This window comes from Gambusia affinis, linkage group LG02, assembly GCF_019740435.1.
Source record: "Gambusia affinis linkage group LG02, SWU_Gaff_1.0, whole genome shotgun sequence".
Lineage (NCBI taxonomy): Eukaryota > Metazoa > Chordata > Actinopteri > Cyprinodontiformes > Poeciliidae > Gambusia > Gambusia affinis.
The window spans coordinates 15,957,953-15,978,058 of record NC_057869.1 but is presented as its reverse complement, the minus strand read 5'-3'; the positions used below and the strand labels follow the sequence as shown (position 1 = coordinate 15,978,058).

The following is a 20,106-nucleotide window of genomic DNA, read 5'->3' as shown; positions in this document are numbered from 1 at the left end:
AGCTTAAAATTTAAAAAAGTAATCACACACAAAACTGCCCAGGTTAAAAATTCAGTGTTATGAATTAAATTTCTAAAAAAATAAAAAATAAAAGTCTGATACCAATGAGATTTTTTTTTTTTTTTTTTTACATAACTAGAACCCATGTATAACACAAATGTAAAAAAAGGTATGTAGTGCACATTGTTTGGTGCAATTACATTTTGGTTTTGCACAACTAATAATTTTGCCAAATTGTCAAAAGTTAAGAATACTGTTGTTACACACAGATCAGATTTTAGCAATTAATGTAGTATCTTTTCCAGACTACGTTAAGCATTAAACTAATTAACACACAGTCTGAAAAAATATCTCAAGCAGAGAACTACAGCGATGTTACAGCAGATAAAACAGTCCACTTCAAATTTTCACACCAATTTGCAATGCAGTGACAGGTAATCATAAGCTACATTATTACTATTGACAAAGGACTTACAAGTGTAGTTCTAATATTTCTAATCAGAATATATTGGCTTTGAAAATAAGCTGGTTTGGAAAGAATAACTATTAAAGACTTTCTTAGCAAAAATACTTAATTGTAAAAAGCAAGCGGTGGTGCAAGCAGACAAACAAAACACCCAGTTTCAAGTTATTCAACATTAAGCTTTACAAACTTATCATAGGCATCAGTTTCTTATAATAAAAACAAAATCCTGTAAAAGTTTGTCACAGGCCTCACTCCAACTCCCCAGATGTACGTAGCTCAAGGAGGTCGCACATTTTCTTAATGCAGCGTTTCCAGTAAATTTTATGGATTACTCAATCACTGTGAGCATGCAGGGAACCACATAGTGTGTAATCACATTCAGCAAAATAATCATAATAAACAGAGGTTGAATTGTGTGTGGTTCCCTTAACACACTTTGAAAAACAGTGAAATGATAAACAGCTGATGCTGAGTTCTTCATCAACAGTGAAAGTAAAACTGAACCATGCAAACTATGAAATGGGAAAACCACCATACATTAGCAACAATAAAGCAAACTCTTGAAAACATACCAGTCGAAACAAGCTAATGGGATAGTGTTTTATTTATGAAAAAGTTGTACAACCAAGACAAAAATAAACAACACCTTCTTCAAAAAGGTAGGAGCTTAAAGCTACATGGATCTGAAATCCTAGTTGAAAGTGATGTAGCCCATTAACACGACCTCTGGTGTACTCTTCTCAGAACTGATGGATGTCTTAGTTCCTCCTTTTGAATTTAAATTTAAATAAATGTACTACTTTCATTGATTTCAGATTATTTGGATTAATGAGACTGATAATACAAAATAAATATAATTGAATAGGGACATTTACTGCTATGTGATGAGTTTCTCTATTAAGTCTTCTGCATTCCCTAAATATAAACTAGTATTGTTTATTGTATAAATATTTTCAGAAATCGAATTTTCCCAGATTACGTAATTAATTTCATTAATTAACTTTTAACTTCCACAACCTGTTGTCTAATGTTGGCCATTAAATATTTTTAGTGCTTTATTACACTTCTGAACACATCACATCTGATTCCTAATGCTGTCAATCGACTGCATACCCGCTAACCAAATATTCAAAAACAATTAATTTTTGCGCCTAACCCTGTGGGCCAGAGCGAAAGTAAAAGGGAAAATAGTTATTGTGAAAGCTCATATTAGACTTGATGAAACACTGTGGGGTAGACAGGAGATAGCAGAGCAGGCAGAGGTAAAAGATGAGGATGGGAAAGCTGTGGGGTAGGGTCGAGGTGGCAGAGGGATGAGCGCAGGGAATAGAAAGGTCTGGAGAGAAAACTAATGGGCAGCACGGCAACAGCTCAAACCGGAGGTGCGGTGAGGCAGCAGTGGCCTGACACAGCTGAAGGCCTCAGAGGAGTGCCAGGCCTATTAGAGAAAGATAAGGGCCTGCTAGGAGAAAGCATCCTCTCAATGGTGCAATAGGCAACAACACGGGCATGGCATCAATTAAAGAGAGAAAATATGACATAGAAGTAGCAGCACATTAAATAAAAACAACAAACTGCCAGTGCATCTGCACACCCCCCTTTAAAGGACTGAGAGTGGGCAGGGAGCATCAGCGGTGAAATATTGTCGATTTATTCTCCACAGTATTGTCCGTGTGGGGGGGAGTTTATGATGAGGTGCAATGTAAAGGGGAGAAAAGAAATGAGTCTATATGCCTTCTGGACACAGAGCTGCGCACACAGATGAAAGATGAGAGACATGGAGACTCACCTCAAAAAAAACAAAAAAAAAAAACAAGCACAATCTTAAAAAAAAAAAAATCTTGCTGCTGTGATAACTAATTTAGCTTTAATTCACCTTCAATTTCTTGCCTTTAAGCCTTACAGGCATGATGTGATGTGCTGGACTGCAGTGGCCTAGATTCTTCCAGTCATGGAAACAGCCATCAGAGTGTTTGAATAAAAAAAAAAAACTGAATTAGAGATTTGAAATCAACTGGTAACAAGCTTGTTTAATTATACGCCTTTTAAGACAAAATTAACGTGTGTTGGCTAGAGAGAGGTCAACCCCCTGAATCACCCTCTCTGTGTTATAGATCTTCAACCCCAGTTGTGTTCTCACAAGGTGCTTGTCGAGTGCCCTCGGAAAGGAGGTGTGGGTGGCAGACGGCCTCCGTGAAGCACCAGTAAACAACAATGAGTCGAACTGACACATGCTGCTGATGAAAGGGGAAAACAGAGACACTCTCCTGTTTTTGTTTAGAATATAGCGCAAGAGAATGTAGGATTTTATTGTTGGTTTGAGTCGGGTTAATGTGATTTCCGTTCCGCCTGTCGGTTCCAGAGACCCAGCTTTGTGAGCGGTGGTCAGGTGAAGCCTGGACGCAGCCCCCTATGGCCATTAGTGTGGAAAGAAGACAACCCAATAAGCAGAGAAAAGCTTGATGTGTACAGGTCACTGCACAACCAGCAGTCAAAAAGCATCTTACCCTGGAGACTATTAAGGCAATAACATGCAGTGGGAAACCAAACCTCTTAATTACTGGTCACTGTCTGTCTGACTGACTGGGCTGCAGAGACTGCGCCTGGAACGGTATTGTCGTCACAGTATTCAGCAAGCTCAGAGTGACGGCAGCAGATAGAAACATATTTTGGTTCATACTAAAAATAAAATTTAAAGGGGGACACAATATTGTCCAACTCCTTCAATTTTCATATTACTCAGTGATTCTTATTTAGTGCATCCTCCTTCTGTTTACTTGCCCCCTCTACGCTTCCTCCCCATTTTAGATGCATGCGCTTTCGCTCTTTAAAAAGCACTGAGAGCACAGCTAGGAGTAAATCTTTAAGGATTTGACTTGCAAAAAGCCCCTCATATATTGTTTATGAAAAAAGCAAAGGTTCCCCTTCACCTGCCTTCAACCATCTTAGTTTATTTACTGATTTTTAGACTTGCACTAGTTAGGCATAGGCTTACTTGTCTGACTACATCTATACAAATAAAGACAGGCTGCGTCCTCATCTGTCACATCTCATAAGGAGAGTCAAAACTATTCTATTCAGGTTAAAGATTCTTGGGTGACATTTTCAATTGAATCAGATGAGCTGTATTTTGTGCTTTACCGAGAAGAAAAAAGGGGGGGAAGCATTTATAAAAATACAGTAGGTGCCATCATAACACTGAAATATTATTAGGAAAAAAAAGATTTAAAAAAGAATCTGTCACCATGTGTCAACTTGATCCACCCTGCAGAAACCTTCTTTTGTTGGGAACATATGGAAGAAAACGGGCGAGTAAGAAAATTGCCCTCTATAATTGGTGTACTGATCAAGAACGACTATGGCAGCTGAACAATACAACCGTTAATTTATCAGAACTCTTCATGAGCTTCTGTAACGCTAGACAACATTAGAATAAATACTGACAGAGAGCAGGGGAACCAAACAGTTGATTTCCTTTGTTGACTGCGTGACGAACTAAGAAGAGTGATGGAGGGAGAGTTAGTGCATGAACATTGGAGGTGCTTTGCATAAAAGACAGGAAGACAGGAGTGAGTGTTGCACGGCCATGACTCTGCGTGTGGATACCAGATCGTAGTTCATGCTAATCACAACCTTGACAGATAAACGTGACATTGTGCACAAGAGGTTTTAGCATGCTTCCTCCCTTTGCTTTGCTGTGATTGTAAAGGGCACAGGTAGAAGTGAGCTGTCAGAGGTAACAGGGGACACTGTTCCATGCTTTTACGCATGCGGACTCTGTGGGATGAGTCTGTTCCTCCTGTGTCCACAGTGGATAATGCACATCTTTCACATCTTTTTTGTACGTCTCTGTACTAGACCTGTGATGGGCTGTCAACCTGTCCAGGGTGTACTTTGATTGCTGGAGATTAACTTTTCCTCCGTATCCTGGGGAGTTAAGCATCTATGGGGAAAAAAAAAGGAAAATATAGATGGACGGATGAATTTAACACTGCTCTGTGAAATGTTCATAGCTTTTTAATTAGGGGTAGCTCAGTAAAGTATGCTGAATTCAAATGCACACCAGAACTTTTAGATTTTTATCAGTGGTTTATCTGTAACTTGGGAAAATGTAAAGAACTCAAAGAGGTACAAAAACTATCCCAAGGCACTGTACAAACAGTGCTAATCAGTTAAATGATTATCCAAAGAAGTGCAATCTGCTTCAAATCCAGTTTCAGTATTTCAGTTCAGACTAGTTTATTTCAGTTCAACAGATCTTAGTAAAGTTCAGTTATCATTGAATTCACAAAGCATACCAATCTCAAAAGCATGCAGACCTGTAAAGGATCCCACAAGTACATTAAATATTTAATTAAAGGCTCAACTGATACATATATATTTCATTAAATATTGTAATGCACTTTCCAGCCACAGAGTTTAGCAGCAGTCATCACAATTAAGCTCCTTCCAGATTCAAAGTAATTAGTAATAAATAAAATTGTGCTAGATAACTAACCTGTCCAACTAAAGCAAGGGCAGAAGAATTTGATAGTATTAGTGGACTTTCATAAACATTAGTGTGACAGAAATATCCTCATAAATTAGTATTTGTGTGCATTTGTGTTTTCATGTATGTTGTTTTTGTATTTTGTAATATAAAATATTTCTAAAAATAAATAAAAAAATAAAACATGACTCATCCATCTGGTTTTGGCACAATACAAAGTAAAACATGGATCCCATCGTCATGGTGTGGTTATGGCCTCCAGTAGGGAGACCACCCATGACCCATGACCCATGACCTTTGGCAGTAGGAAGTATGTGGGTTCAACTCCAGCTCTCCTTCCACACCGCATGTTGAAAAATCATTGAGAAAGACACTGAACCCAAAGTCGCTTTCCAATGTGAGTGTGTGGATGGGCAAATGTGACTTGTTTTATTGAAAGCTCTCAGTTTTCAATACGTCTATAACCATTTCATGAGTTCACTCCTTATACCACAATGTCTTTGAGGTTGTTGTGTTTGAAGATTTTGGTTTCTTTTGAGTAAAAGAACAAATGAGCGACTTTGAGATGCCTGCAGATACACACAATATTTGCCTTTGATAAAAAGACATTTGTATTGATGTGGCTAGTGGTAATGAAAATATTCAATAGGATAAAAATACAATGAAAACCGTCACAAAAATTCCTCATTATTAAATCATGTATCTTGCGCAACCTACTGAATTTGATTTCCACATTATAAGGTTGTAGCGCTCTCAGTAATATTATTAGGAGTTTATTCCAGCACTGTATTTTAGATTTGTCTCATGCAAATTTATGAAAAAAGTGACGGTAGTAAAATTCTAAGGAGATGAGAAACATTGGGAAATCAAGTTTACTGTTTGAAAATGCATAGATTATAAATATGAACACATGTTGACTAACCTGTGTAAATAACACTGAGCATGACCTTTTGGTCATTTAACCAAGAGTGCGAGTTAAGAGAAACTCTTTCACAGTGAGATAAAGTCTCTTCTCTCTTAATCTCCTGAAACGGCGGCACAACACAGAAATGTTCATCTGAACTTCTGTGAAATACGTGTGAAATTAGCGAGAAGTGCTTGAATCTCTGCACGGCACCTTTTCTCTGCTCCAACATGTGCCGGTGCATTAACTGGCCCATCTACCCTGCGACAGCTAAAATGGACGCCACACGGACACGGCAGCTGAAGAGGTAATACACTTCTTGTAAGAGATCAAATTGTCCTCAACACCCTTCCTCTCTTTATTACCCAGGTTCCTCCACCGGTGTTAGTGAGTGGCTTTATTGTGCAGCAGACTGTCCATCTCTCATTAGCTGTCAGTGCATGAAGCAGTAAGAGCTCAAGATGTTTTTTATGACTAATCTAACATATGGTGCTGAAGACACAAAACCTCAGACTTGTGCTCATAAAGGTAACAAACATAGCACATAATTGAACAGTGGCTAACTGAGGGTAGTAATATTTGTAATACTGTCTGATTATGCTGCATGTTTTTAAGTATCTGCTGCAATAATACAGTAGATTTGGCATAATTAAGCTGGACAGAATAACATCCTCCAACTCACAACATATGAGCACAGACGTCACCCGATCACCTACCAGGGAGCAATGCTGTCATTTGCACCTCCACACTTGGCGCCTCCAATTACGACAGCAAAACTATCACTGCACACCTATATACCCTCACACATCACAAAGAGAGAACATACCGGTGACTGACACTCAGCACAGAGGCTCATTATCACCTTCGGCTGCCTGAGAGTGCCCTCCTGTCCTGAGCACCATGTGCGACCCTGGCTGTAAGCCACTGCAACTACTCCAATCTCATAGCCAAGGAGAGTCAGTGATTGTTGTTTTCTCTGGTTTATATGTGGCTGCTGGAGATGGGCCTTTTTTACTGTGCAGGAGCCACTCTGTCATGAAGATAGGATCCAAGCAGAGGGAAGATCTACCAGTCAAAGCTGGCAGGAATGTTTTCTTGGAAAATCAATCTTAATACACTCCTACAGGATCCCAGGAAATGGTGGTTTTTGATATGGGCAGTTTCTCAGGGTGACATAAAATTTGACTTATTCATCTGTCCTTCAGGGTCTGAACAAGTTTTATTTAATTTTTGTGCATGTGCAGTCAATAGAGAGTTGGCACCCCTATCTCTTAGGTAGGCACCTGAGAAAAGTTAGATCAGGCTGTGTTTACTGTCAGTCACACAAAACCCACATATATAATAAGACATAAGTTACTTGGTGGGCTTTTCTCTTCTTTTAGCTGGACGTCTGAGCTCTAGCTTTAGAAATTCCCATCCAATATTAAGGAATTAAGGAAAATTTAAAGAAAAGTATTTTTTACAAACTCTGCTGTAATAGTAAAAGGAAGAGCTCACCCACAACACAACTGATGCAAGAACCACCACTGACCCAGGCCATATGTCATCCTCTGTCACAAGCAGGCAAATGGTTTATGTGTAGAGTGGCTCCTTTGGTCTGGGATGAATACAGACTACTAAAACTCTCCCCACATTTAGCTAACTATTCTCTCACATTGTACATTAGGATATATGCACTTTTAACAAAGAAGGGAAAGCGTGTACAAACTGATTCTGCAGTTTTTACACTTTAAGACCACTCAACTGCATAGATATTTCTTTATTAAGCAGCGGCAGGTTTAGACAACTGTGATACTCAGGGCTATTCATGTTTGTATTCATTGCTTACATGAGACGGTAGATATTATGGCCTTTACTGAAATAGGATGATGGCTATCAAAGACTAAACATTTGTAAATGTAAAAACTTTAACAGCTAAACCAATCAAATTACAGCAAAAGAACTTTAAATAATCACTTTTTAAGTTTTCAGAGGTCATGCAACTCTTGTCCTCCATCTTTGACCCATGACATAATGTGTGGCTAACCCTAACACAGGGGCTGTACTTGCCAGGCTAAGCTAGGCTCCGCTTCTGAGTCAGTCAGAGCTGAAGCCAGGGCCAAAGCCAAGTGAGGTGCTACATGTTTTAGCCTACACCCCAGACCACCAGAGAGCAAGAGAGATGAGGAGATATGTAGGAGATAAATCACTAAGTGCCTCACCTTGGGTCACCGATCACACCAAATGCCGCCAGCAATCTCTATTTGAACCACAGCATTTGGTGCTTCAGGGCTTTGCTCTCTGGCCTTGCTATAAATCAGCATGCACTATCTTACCCCTTCTCTCCCTTTTCTCTGTTAGCCCCCGCCTCCACCCCCATACAAACACTCAAGTTGCAAGATTACATTAAAACTGTAAAACTAAAAATGGAAACTCTGTAAAAAGTAGCAGCAGAATACAAAAACTGTGAGTTTGTGTATTTAGTTAAAGTAGAAAATAAACTAACATTTTTTTAACTTATTTAACCTGCACAGAAAACATACTGTTACATTTATAAATTCTGTATTGTTTGAAGCAATACACAAGTAAACCTAAATCAGATGGCCTTGGTGCAACAAAATATCTAATAATTTTGAGTTGTAACTTAAATACGTTTTAAATTGCTCTATGTTAAAATACATTAATAGAAAATGAAATGGCAAAAATGTTATAACAGGGATTTAACTTTTAATAGTTGCGCTGATGAGTGGGATATAATTCACATTGTTTTACAAATATTTAGATATCTTTATAAACTGAAAAACACAAAGTAATTCAGCTTTCTTGTCCTTGTGTTTGAAAGAAATCTAAATCATCTGCATCATCATATTCATCACTGCTACATATAATGTGTGATATAATTCTTCTGCATGTTACACATTAAACTTATTTAAAATCCACAGAAGATTTTCAGTGTCAGAGAATAAAAGCAGTAAAATTATGCTGCTGCGAACGAAAAGAAAACTACAAAACACTTAAATGTCTCATCACATTTTGTCAATACAACCAAATGGAATCATAGAAGTACTAACATGAAAGAAATTATAAAAACAATCAAAATATTTCATCTGAAAATGAATGGTTTATAAATTGCAGCAATATTTTTTCCTAACTGATGAATATTCCAGATGTTTGTAAACCTGTATATATTTTTTCTATTAGTTTGACATTTTTTAATTTTCCTACACCGTCTTTGTTTTTTAATAGAAGTACAAATTAGATATTATATTAATTATATTTTATATTTAAAAATCTTCTTAAAATGTATTTAAATTTATATCTGTTCTCAATCTTTTCTAAGTCCATATGTTTTTCAGTTTTGCATTCACTGAAACACAACATATTAAAAAGGCAAAAACTTGTTTACTTCAGTGCACACGTTCAGTCTATTGTTTATTATGCTAAACTTTGCTGACAACAAACATACAGTTATTGATGAAATGTTGTTGTTTTTTTCTTACTTGTAAATGGTTTTAAATGGTTTCATAAATTCAATACGACAGACTTGGGAAAGACAAATAAAACTTGTAATGCTCAAAACTTTTATTTTAAATATGATAATCTGCTGATGCTGCTCTGAATTCTTAAAAATCGTACATCATCAACAATATCAAACATAAGCCAGCTAACTCCTAAAATATCAAATAACTTTCACCACATGTTTTTTTTTCTGCTTTAAAACTAGAAAATTCCAAGTTAAGAAATACAAGAAAGATATTTATTTAAAATAAAAAGGTGTCCCACAATAAAGGGGAAATGCTACTTTGAGAGCAGAAGTACTTTTTGTCTCTACCCTGTCCAGAGGACAGTCCATCAGGAAAATGTTGCTGTGAGTGTGATTGTTCTCCTCCTTTCTTCCTTTCCTCCCTCCTCAGGTGACATAATGGCAGCAGACCAGGTCTTGATGGAGGTAAGATGGGAGTAATAAAGAGCCCGATGGGAGCAGTGTGGGGGTGTCACATGTATGGCATTGCACCGTCGCACCAGATCAGCAGGCGACGGAGCTGCAGGAGAATGCTTTTACAATGAAGGAATGCTGCAGGTGATACATACAATTACATGACATGTGGAACCCCTGACAGGCTGACACCCACAGACTGCACTCATGTGGGCGTGTGTATCCGTGTGTGTGTTTGTGTACAAGCTAGGCCTCCAAAATAAACATTGGGGAAAACAAAAAAACCCAGAAATAGCTATAAGAAATAAAAATTAATAAAATGCATATAAAAATAAAAATCATATGGGAAGAGTAAAATCAAATGTCTTACTCTTAAAAGGAACTGTCATTTAGGATGGAACCTTACATTTATCAGAACCCTCTGAGAGGCAGAATAAAGAATTTTAAAGGAAAGAAAAAAAATCTGTGGCACATTTCGCCTTCAAATGTACTCATAATAGAGAGAAAAAATAAGGTTCCCAAAGTGACAAGGAGGGGGAGAGGCGAGTAAGAAAGAATAATTTTACTACTTCTAATAACCTGATGTGATCACAATAGCCTGATGGGCTGCTTTGTTTCATGGAATATTAAATTCAAATGTGACTGAAAGAAGGACAGAGCACAAAAGGGGGGATGGGACATAATATCGTCTCAGTGAAGTCTCAGCAAGCCTTCGCTGACCAGATGCAGTTTACTGCTGGAGCAAAACAAACAAACACTCTGCCTTTTTTTGGTTTTGTTTTGTTTGTGTGCATGTGTGTGCATGCGTGTGCGTGTTCCTAAAATAAAACAAAGATATATGTGTGTGGCATCTGAATATGTTCATGAATTTGCAAGGTATTTGTTTTTGCTTGATTGTTTGATATGTCCAACCTGGTAAAGGTCAGTGTCTTGAAATTAGCCTTCAAATAGTTCTTGTGAAAAAACACGGACACCCTAAATTAGGGCTTTAAATATAACAATGAAATGCCATAAAAGGGCAGTTGTTTTGATACTTTACGATAGAACTGACTTTGTTTTTAATTATTTATTGAATTGTAAGATCAGTGTTTGTGAGAGGGTGGCTTGAAACTGCAGCAAAAAAAAAGCCTAGTCCATAATTAAAGGAAAGCGTGTAATCAACAGTTTTTATCGCTTGGGGTCTCACCTTGTTTCTGGTATTCAGTTTATACACTACACCTTTCCCTGGTGTAGCTGTTTGGTTGATATCTTCTGTCAAGACACATTGCAGATATATTACAACATATTGACAAAAGTTTTAAATGTTTATGAATATGTGGCATTTTTTCTTCAGCTTGCTGAATAAAATATACAATAGTATGATTTACTGAAACAGGAATCCTTGCGTGTTTTTAAAGGAGAACACATAGTAGGGGTAAAAGCATTCACCAAATTGTCATGCAATGTAATGTACAGTGATGCAGACAGAAAACTCACAATTCTGAACAGAATTGTCCATTTAGATACATATGCAAACGACTTTCATTTTTACATAAAAAAAAACTTCTAATTAAATTCATAAATACTTTATTAATCCCAAAGGGAAATGAAAGGAAATTAAAAATGCTTTATACAAAATAATTTTATGATCAGTTAAGTATTGGTATCTTTCAGAATATCTCAACTTGTTATACAAAACAGTAGACTTAAGTGTCTTGAGGGTTTAGGGAAAATTCAACTCCATAAAAATCTATTACAGGATAAGATTTTTTTTAAATTAATATAATATAGTCGGTTATGTTTCTATTTAACTTCTTTCCAACATGGAAGACATGAAATATTACAATCAGGAAAAATAAAACAGACAGCGGTCTTATTTATTTCTGTTTAAATATCCAATTTTTTAAATTGTAATTTTATTTATTTGTAGAGAGAAGTACATAAGTAAAAAAAAAAAAAAGCCCTGTAGCGCTATAGGAGAAATATTTGTAGCTTTTTTTTATAACAGGATATATCAACCTCTAACTAGACAGCAGTAATCTAAAGGCAGTGTGACATTAAGGAGACAAAGGTAAACCACAGACTCGAGCTGTCACTGACTGGTTTACAAAAACACAGGAAGTGGAGGAACAAGAACAAAGAATGGAAAATAGACAAAATCACTTCAAATTAAGCTCAGCAGAACACTTTAAAGAATTCTTTCCATCATGAAAAACCTGGACTTGTTATCCCCCATTTTGTTATTGTAGCTCAAATAGTTCGTCAGTAGTTTTATAGCGCTTAATCATCGGGCAAAACCCGGCAGCACCGTGACGCTAAGAGGAAATGAAGTTCGAAGGCAAACTCATCATTAGTCTTTAGATGAAATCAGATAAGCGCGAGTGTTCAAGCATCGTTATCCAGACTGGGCTTTTATGAGCAAACACCGTGCCTCCGTATGGGATGCATAATAAGCACCTCTACCCACTGGGCGTGTTCATTCATCGCCGTGGCTGCGGCATGTTGTGATAAACTTCTTTCAGAGCGTATCTACATTAGCCATCAGCTCTCTGGGTGTAATAACAGAACAGGACACCACTTCACCTGCGTCAAAGAAAAACCCTCAAGAGCAATAATAAAAAAAAAAAACCTGGCAATGTTCCAGCTTGGCAATTACATGCATTCCATATTAGGGCAATCTTTTCATGAAAATGTCAGGGCTATCACTTCTCATACACTGGTAAAGATGCATGGAGTATTACGTCTTGCCAAAGACAGTAACTTACAGCTAATATCAAAAGTCGTTCAGATTCCACCTCACCATGTCTGCTACTTGTTCTACAGTGAAGATCGGTGATTTAGACAACCACCTTTAACTCAACTAAGGTATCTCTATACACCATCCAATGTCAGGATAAAGAACTGCTCATTGCTTCATCTGTCCCGTTACAAAGCTCATCCTCATCTGTGACCCTTTCATATTGTAAACATTTCCTGGCCAAAAAGGCCTCAAAGGATCTGTAATCAATTAATCTCATTTAATTGCATTTTAATCAAAGACCATATTGAACAAATAAGCAATATTTTCACATCAAAAGCCGTTTTGCTGGTACATTACTGAGTAAATAGACATAAGACAAACGTCAAATATATTTCTTATTTTTCATCTTATTTTGGTTATTCATCCATAAGATTGGGGCAAAGTACTGTTGGACCTATTAATCTTTGAAGTGTTTCATGAACTCATGATCATTAATTTAACTTCTTTGGAAAAAATACTTTGAAATGCGTATAGTGGCATTAGTATTGGGGGTGTCTGTCCTTTCTGTTTTTGCATTGAGATGATTTTAAGTTTGAATAGCTTCAAATTGGCCAAGTCCTTTTCCAGCAACTTTAACCACCAGTGAGACAAGAGAAGCGACTTGTCAGTCATTGCTGCCGTTTGCAGATGTTGCTTTGTGTAAATTTATGGGTGCAGAAACATGACACAAAGGTACGGCAAGAAAAAGTGATTGCCTTAAAATTTGTAATGCATTAAAAAGTAGTTTATTTACAAATGAATTAGAATCCGGGCCTTAATGTATATATACATATCAATCAATCAATCAATCAAATTTTGTTTGTATAGCACATTTCAGCATCAAGGCATTTCAAGGTGCTTGACATCATATCAAACACAGAAACACATTGTAACATAGAATCATATATTACACTATGACTGGGATGTGTATATATACACACCAAGATTTCAAGTTAATTTTCTCAGTAATAGGGGCTTTTTCTTTCTGACTGTCCTCTTATTTCTGGCATTGAATCAGGCTCTATTAATTCTGAAGAAACAGGTAAAAAAAAAACAGGCATAAGTATCCCAACTTTTCTCATTAAAAGTATAAGTGTCACCTGTTCTGTGTGTCCTCCACTCTGAACTCCAACTTCAACTCTACTGTGACTCTTTCCAGTGCTCCAGAGGGAAAAATAGATGAAGTCAGTGAAAGAGTCAGGGGGATGGGGACCAGAAGAAAACTGATTGACCTGAACCAAGACGGGTTTCACCTTCTGCATCTGATTTTTTTTTTCTTCCCCCACTTCCTTTATATTACCCTTCAAATGAGTTGAGTTCTTCATGACAAGGTCTACAAGAATTAACCCTCATAACTGTACAAATGGAGTCGGGTATTAACACGAAGTCTGTGACATATGGCACCACGTGTACAGTTGCTTGCGAAATGTACAGTGCATCTGAAAAGTATTCACTGCACTTCACTTTTTCCAGATTTTAAAATTCTGTTAAATTCTAATAAATTAATCTCTTTCCTCAAAATTCAACACACAAAACCATATGCTGACAATGTGTAATTGTCAGCAGGCTGGTGAGACTGTTCATTTGTCAGCAGGACAATGACCCACAACACATGGCAAAGACCTCAAAGGAGCAGCTTCATAACCTGTCAATGTCCTGGAGTGGCCAAGCCAGAGTCCAGACTTGAATTCAACTGGACATCTCTGGAGACATCTGAAAATGGCTTCACATACATCTCCAATCCAAACTGATGGGGCTTGAGAAGAACTGCAAAGAGTGGGTGAAACTGCATAAATATAAGTGTGGTAAGCTGGTGGCATGATATTCAAAAGAAATTTAAGGCTGTAAAAGCTGCCAAATATGGATCAACAAAGTTTTAGGTAAAAGCTATAGATAGAATTGTAAGTTTTTCTTTTTTGTTTTTCAATCTAACCTAAAACTCTATTTTTAGGTTGTGCTGCAGTTTCTCAATTTGGATTGTGAATTTGACTGGGTCATTCTAGTATGTTTACAGTTGCCGTCATCTTTGAAAATTAACCAGAATCATCTTCTGTTTAGCATTATGCATATTTCTATCAATTTCAAACAGCTACCTTGTGCCTCCCCACAGCACGATAAAGTTCACTACAGTTTCTTTTAATGTAGAGAACATATATTCATGGTGAGGTTCTGTGTTAGTTTTTTTCTTCACAAATGGTGTAGGACAAAAATGACAATTTTGGTGTCATCAGGCCCAAGTGCCTGATGACACAGAGAACATACAATGATTTGTCCCTAATATTGTAAATATACCAGTGGCTTCTTCTAACATTGTCTTTGCCAGATTTGTGACGTGCAAAACTAAAAGTTGTCTTGTCAACAGATTCCCCTGACTAAACTGTGAATCTCATCCAAAGTTACTATGGGGGTCTTGGTTGCTTCTTGGATCGATATTCTCTTTAGTTATGCCCTAGTGAGTGTGAATGAAAAATATAAGAAACATTTAATTATGATATTACTGCAATAAGCCCACACCTTCTGGTCTCTTGTTTATTACAATTACACAATGTCCATATTAGAGTCCATACAACTAGTCAAGCATATGGATATGCAAAACTGCAATGCATGAAACATAATTCCCAACAAAATATTGCACCCATGCAGCTCATTGTGATTGCAGTGCTACACAGAGTAACACTGTGATTCAAGAAATTGTGCAGCTTTTCTAACAAGTCACTGAGAGCTTCACATAAAATCTGGGTTCGTCTTGAAATCACCAGGCAGACTATCGGGTGTCTTCTGAAAGCAATGCAATTAAATGGATTTTATTTTAAGGTATCAGATAAAAAGACACTTTGTGTTGGCCTTTTCCCATGAAATCCCAATACATAGCAGTTATTAGTTAAATTAAATAAAAGAAAAGAAAATCAAATAAAAAGGAAAAAATAAAGAGTTGCTTTCCCCCCTCCAATATTTCTTTGATTTAAATAAGAACAGACAGACATTTTTCATTTAAGTGAAAGTAAAAAAAAAAAGTCAATTTTTTAACTTCAAGTCTTTAAACTCAACCCATGTTTCTACCCTTCTGAGGAGATGTAAGGAGAAGAAAGTCAAAAGAGAGGGTTGAGAAAAACACCACATACAGAGTGTTTACAGATTTCTCCAGGCTCACCACAGTCAATTATAGTGTAATGTTTAGAAGACCAATTAAAGGCTTTTATTGAACTTAGGGCTTTGCTGCAGGATTGTTGGCACGTTGCTTTTCTGCTGTAGAAATGTTTGGGATTTTAGATTTTAATTGTTTCATTTCAAGTCTGCAACTATTTTGAGGAAAGTGCTAAGAAATGCTGGTATTAAGCAAAACACAAAGACATGGAAAGGTTGAGGAGGTTGAATTCATTTCCACACCATCCTTTGCGGTAAGTATACTGCAGACTTTAGGGGCATTTTTGTGGTATCTTAACAATAAATGAAAGCCACAGTTCTTAGAAACCAAGAGACGCTTCCTTATGAGGCCTATAGCTCCGACGGTACAGCTAAAGTGTGCGGTACGTCTCAGAAAGCCCACCCACAACAGCCACCAGCAGAGAGGATCACTCCTACGTTAAGAATACAAGCCTCCGTTCTGCTTCTCACCACTGGTAGGTTTAATCCCCTTGGCTGCGGCCCGAATCCTGCAGGTTGTTACCACACAGAACCACAGGAGCAGCAGAGGGGGCTCAGCCTGTGGTTTCAGCAGGGAACGAAAAAGATGCCTCAACAGACTCGAGAACATGCCGTCATTACAAAAGTATCTAAGACGTCCACACAAGCCAACATACGCTTTTAACAATTGATCTATTTTATTTTAGTATAATCAAGTGAAATGTTATGGTGAATAAATACATGATGGAGAAAGTTGAATGATGGTGCACAAAAAGGGATAAAAAAATTTCCTATTTCTTTCAAAATGTGTCTATTAGACGTTAATCTTTTTAATTACAATATTTTGCTACGTTTCCAAAGGAAAAAGGAATTGTGCTTTGTCTTCAGGTGAATACTTACGTATTTCCTTTTTTAAACAAGACCACAATTTGCTTTTTAAAATGTCAGAATAGATTAATTTGAGGATAACTGAACAAAATTTCTATATTTCTTTTAATGACGGGTCAGGCATTCTCATCCAAAACAAAAACATTAGATTCAAACAGCAGATAATTTCAAACACTTCTTTCGTTAATAAATCTGTGTGCTCTTGATGTCTACAAGTAATTAGAAATAGAAGCAATAAAGAAGACAGACAGTCTAAAATAAAACATTTGGTTATCTTTAACAGCCTACAAAATAAGAAGGTAAAGTACTGGGTCAATCCGGATATAAACTCAAGTCCTGGATGACCGCCATGTGTATAAATTGTGTCCCAGTTTACAAACCAATTGATAACTTTACATGACAGTTTCACAGACTGTGATGAATATGTGTTGTAAAGTTTCAAATCTGCTATTAAAGTTCTTCTAATAATTTTGTTTGCATTTACAGCAGTCGTTTAAAAATATATGCCATGTAATTTTCTGCACTGGCTGGAACTCTGTACCCTTAAAACCAAACTAGCAAAAGGCCAAACAAATATAATTCCACTGCGTCTCTGGCATAGGCAGTATAGTCAGTGTTTAAATATCATCATAGGTGTGATCAAGACAGATTTATGATTGTAAGATTTTGTGCTGTGGGATATTCTGTCTGACATTTATTTAAAAAAAAAAAAAAAAAAAAAAAAAGCATCTATGTGGGCTCAGCCCAAACACAGGGCTTAGGGGCCTATAAATATACATATATATGCTTTGTGTACGTTTTCCCCACAGTGATAAAGCACTGGAGCCTTCTGTTTGCACCACAGCCAAGAGGCAGCTAAGGCTGTTTGGTGAAGCTTTTTTCTTCTTCTCACTGTATGTTTGCAGGCGGAGAAGTGTGGCTGTGTTCTGTCTGCTCTCTCTGTACGTTTAGGCTAAGGTCTGTTATCAATAGATCATGTAGGTAGATGCACCTCTAACCTAACTCTGAGTCTGCACCCAGAACACCAACATTGTTTCATCCTTTTTGCTTGGCTCAGCCATTTCACACAAGTGAAATATTCCAGAAGGAAGGCGCATGAGAATGCTAATTTCTGCAGCATTATCCCAGAGCCTATGTGGGAGATTTTCCATCAAGTATCCCAATAAAACGTCTGTAATATCAGAAGGTGAGATGGTGTGCAAACATCACTACTTACAAATAACACACAAAACTGGAGAATTTGCATTTAATTCTTTCAGACCTAAGGCATAAATTTAATAAAACATTTTGAATCTAATGCTTGAAAAATCTACTCTAACTGGGGATCGGAGAAACTTAAAATTGTCAAGTAAAATATTGGATAAACTGTGACATATGATAAGTATGAAAGTCAAAAAGTACGACCTGGACCACAATAGCCAAACATTTGTAACATAAGCTACTTGCTAATATTTATTTATGAAATAGATTTGAACAAACTCCTATTCTTTTAAAATCAAATGTATACGCTAATTGAGTCTCAAGCATTGTAATAAAACTGAAAGTCCAACTGAGTTAAAACATTAACTACCAAGGCTGTTAAAAAATGGTCCCATTTTATTCTGTTCTACCTTTACAGGTGTACGCAGAGCTAACAAACCCAAACAGACATAAAGCTTGGTATTTCTAGAGTACACATAATTTTTTAGAAGGATATGATGTTTTTACTGTGGTTCTAGGTAAAGATTAAAGACAAAAGCTAATATTAGTGGACACCGTTACAAATTTGCAGAGTCCTGCTTATTTTACAGAGCGTTATGACAAGACTAGAAAAGTCTTTGAATGAAGCTATAAATACAGTAATGGCATCATGCAGCCGGCCACTTGTGATTTCTATTCTCATCCAGTAGACTGGCTTAATATCCTGGCTGCTGGATTATTTCTATGCTGGGACAGTACTCACTGTATCAGTCTGTTGCATTATAATACAGAAGTTTTCAATTAACAACACAAGTGACAACTTGACATGCAAAAACATAAAATAAAAAACACAAAACGAAGTCCATTGACAACTACGACATCCACCAGACCTGTTCTAAGTCAAGCACATCAGTTTATTCAAATGTTCACCATTTTCTCGGCAAGTACATCCATTTAACTCAACCTTCACCTGCCTCCAGAACTCAATAAAGACCCAGCTTAAATCTGTGGCAGAACCCTGTACCCCCACTGGATATGACAATAGTCGGGCCTGTCAGAGTACAACACACAACAACCTCTGCTGCAAAATTAGACCCACCACTGAGTCAACTGATAAAGGGATGCTGAGATGCAATTACCATAAAAGCTGGGCCCCTTCAGAACTACCACCTCTCTTTGCACCCCACAACACCCCTGACCTCCATCTGCCTCTCAAAAAAAAATCCATGCCCCCTTTTTTCCTTCTCAATATTCACATATAGCTCCATTGTGTCCTGCAATTTTGGGGCTCCGGTGTGAGCAGCAATCCCTGAATTTCCAATCATTTGATGATTTCTATATGGTGTGTCTGCAGAGAACATTCACTATGGGGTTGGCTTCACCTCGTAAAGACTCTTGCAAGAAGTACATCATGCCAAGGAAGTTAAAGTCACCTAAGTCCCACTAAATCAAGCTGGGTAGAGCTGAGATCTATATGATTTAGCACTTTTTTTTCTCCCACAGCACCATTTTTCCTCATTACTGTATTTATTCTCATCTGATTCTGTCATCCCTTGATCTGCTTGATGCTGCGGTTACACTCAAGGTTGTGCTGGAAATGCAGCCGATAATAGGAAACAAAGGGAACACGTTGGCGGGAGCATAGAGGTGTTGATGTGAGGCAGAAAGAAAACAGCACTCAGAGGTAACCTTTAAGGAACATGGTCATTAACACCTCCATTACTAACTCTTCTGTATGAGCAGGTCTATTAGTCATTCAAAGCCCACGCTTACCATACGTTTTATTTATTTATTAATTTTGGAAAGAAAAGCAGGATGGTTAAAAAGACATCTTTGTTTTCTTTTCAACAACAATCAGTCATCGCCATTGCAACCACCAACTGTTTACATGCTCCTCTGCATTAAGCTGATCTACCGACTTACATTTACCATGTTGACTGTGCAGACAGATGCGGCAGGTCAAGCTGAATCCTTTGTATTCATGGGTTGATGTGTAAACAGAAAATTCAGAGAAAAAGACTAACAGCAGTTGTCAAATTGTCTCAAACAAAAATGAAAAGCGTTTTAGTGGCAAGACAATAAGTTTAAAAATAATTAGAATTAGCAACAGAATGTATTGTTTACCTTCCCAATATTCACATACTGAATACACATATTAAATATTCTCTTTAATCTCACTGCACACATGTGCAATGAGAAGAGATTGAGATTAAAATTTTGCATCACCTTTTGAAGTTTTCACATTATAATAAGTGACCTATTTAAGTCAATTTGTTTTTAAATTACCTCATTGGCGAATCCCTTTATAACCACTTTTTCCATCTGAACAATAAAATAAAATAAAATCAAGTTATCTTAGAATTCAAGATGCATTCTGGTAAAA

At 37.1% G+C, this 20,106-nt stretch overlaps 1 long non-coding RNA gene across 1 annotated transcript in view; it reads right to left on the bottom strand.

Annotated features, from left to right (window-relative positions):
* Positions 1-1,150: 1,150 nt before the first annotated feature.
* The window catches only part of LOC122843901, a 100,133-nt gene continuing 81,177 nt past the window's right edge, over positions 1,151-20,106 (bottom strand). Inside the window, exon 3 of the long non-coding RNA XR_006372791.1 lies at positions 1,151-4,409. This is a non-coding gene — a long non-coding RNA (uncharacterized LOC122843901). The remainder of the gene's footprint in view (positions 4,410-20,106) is intronic.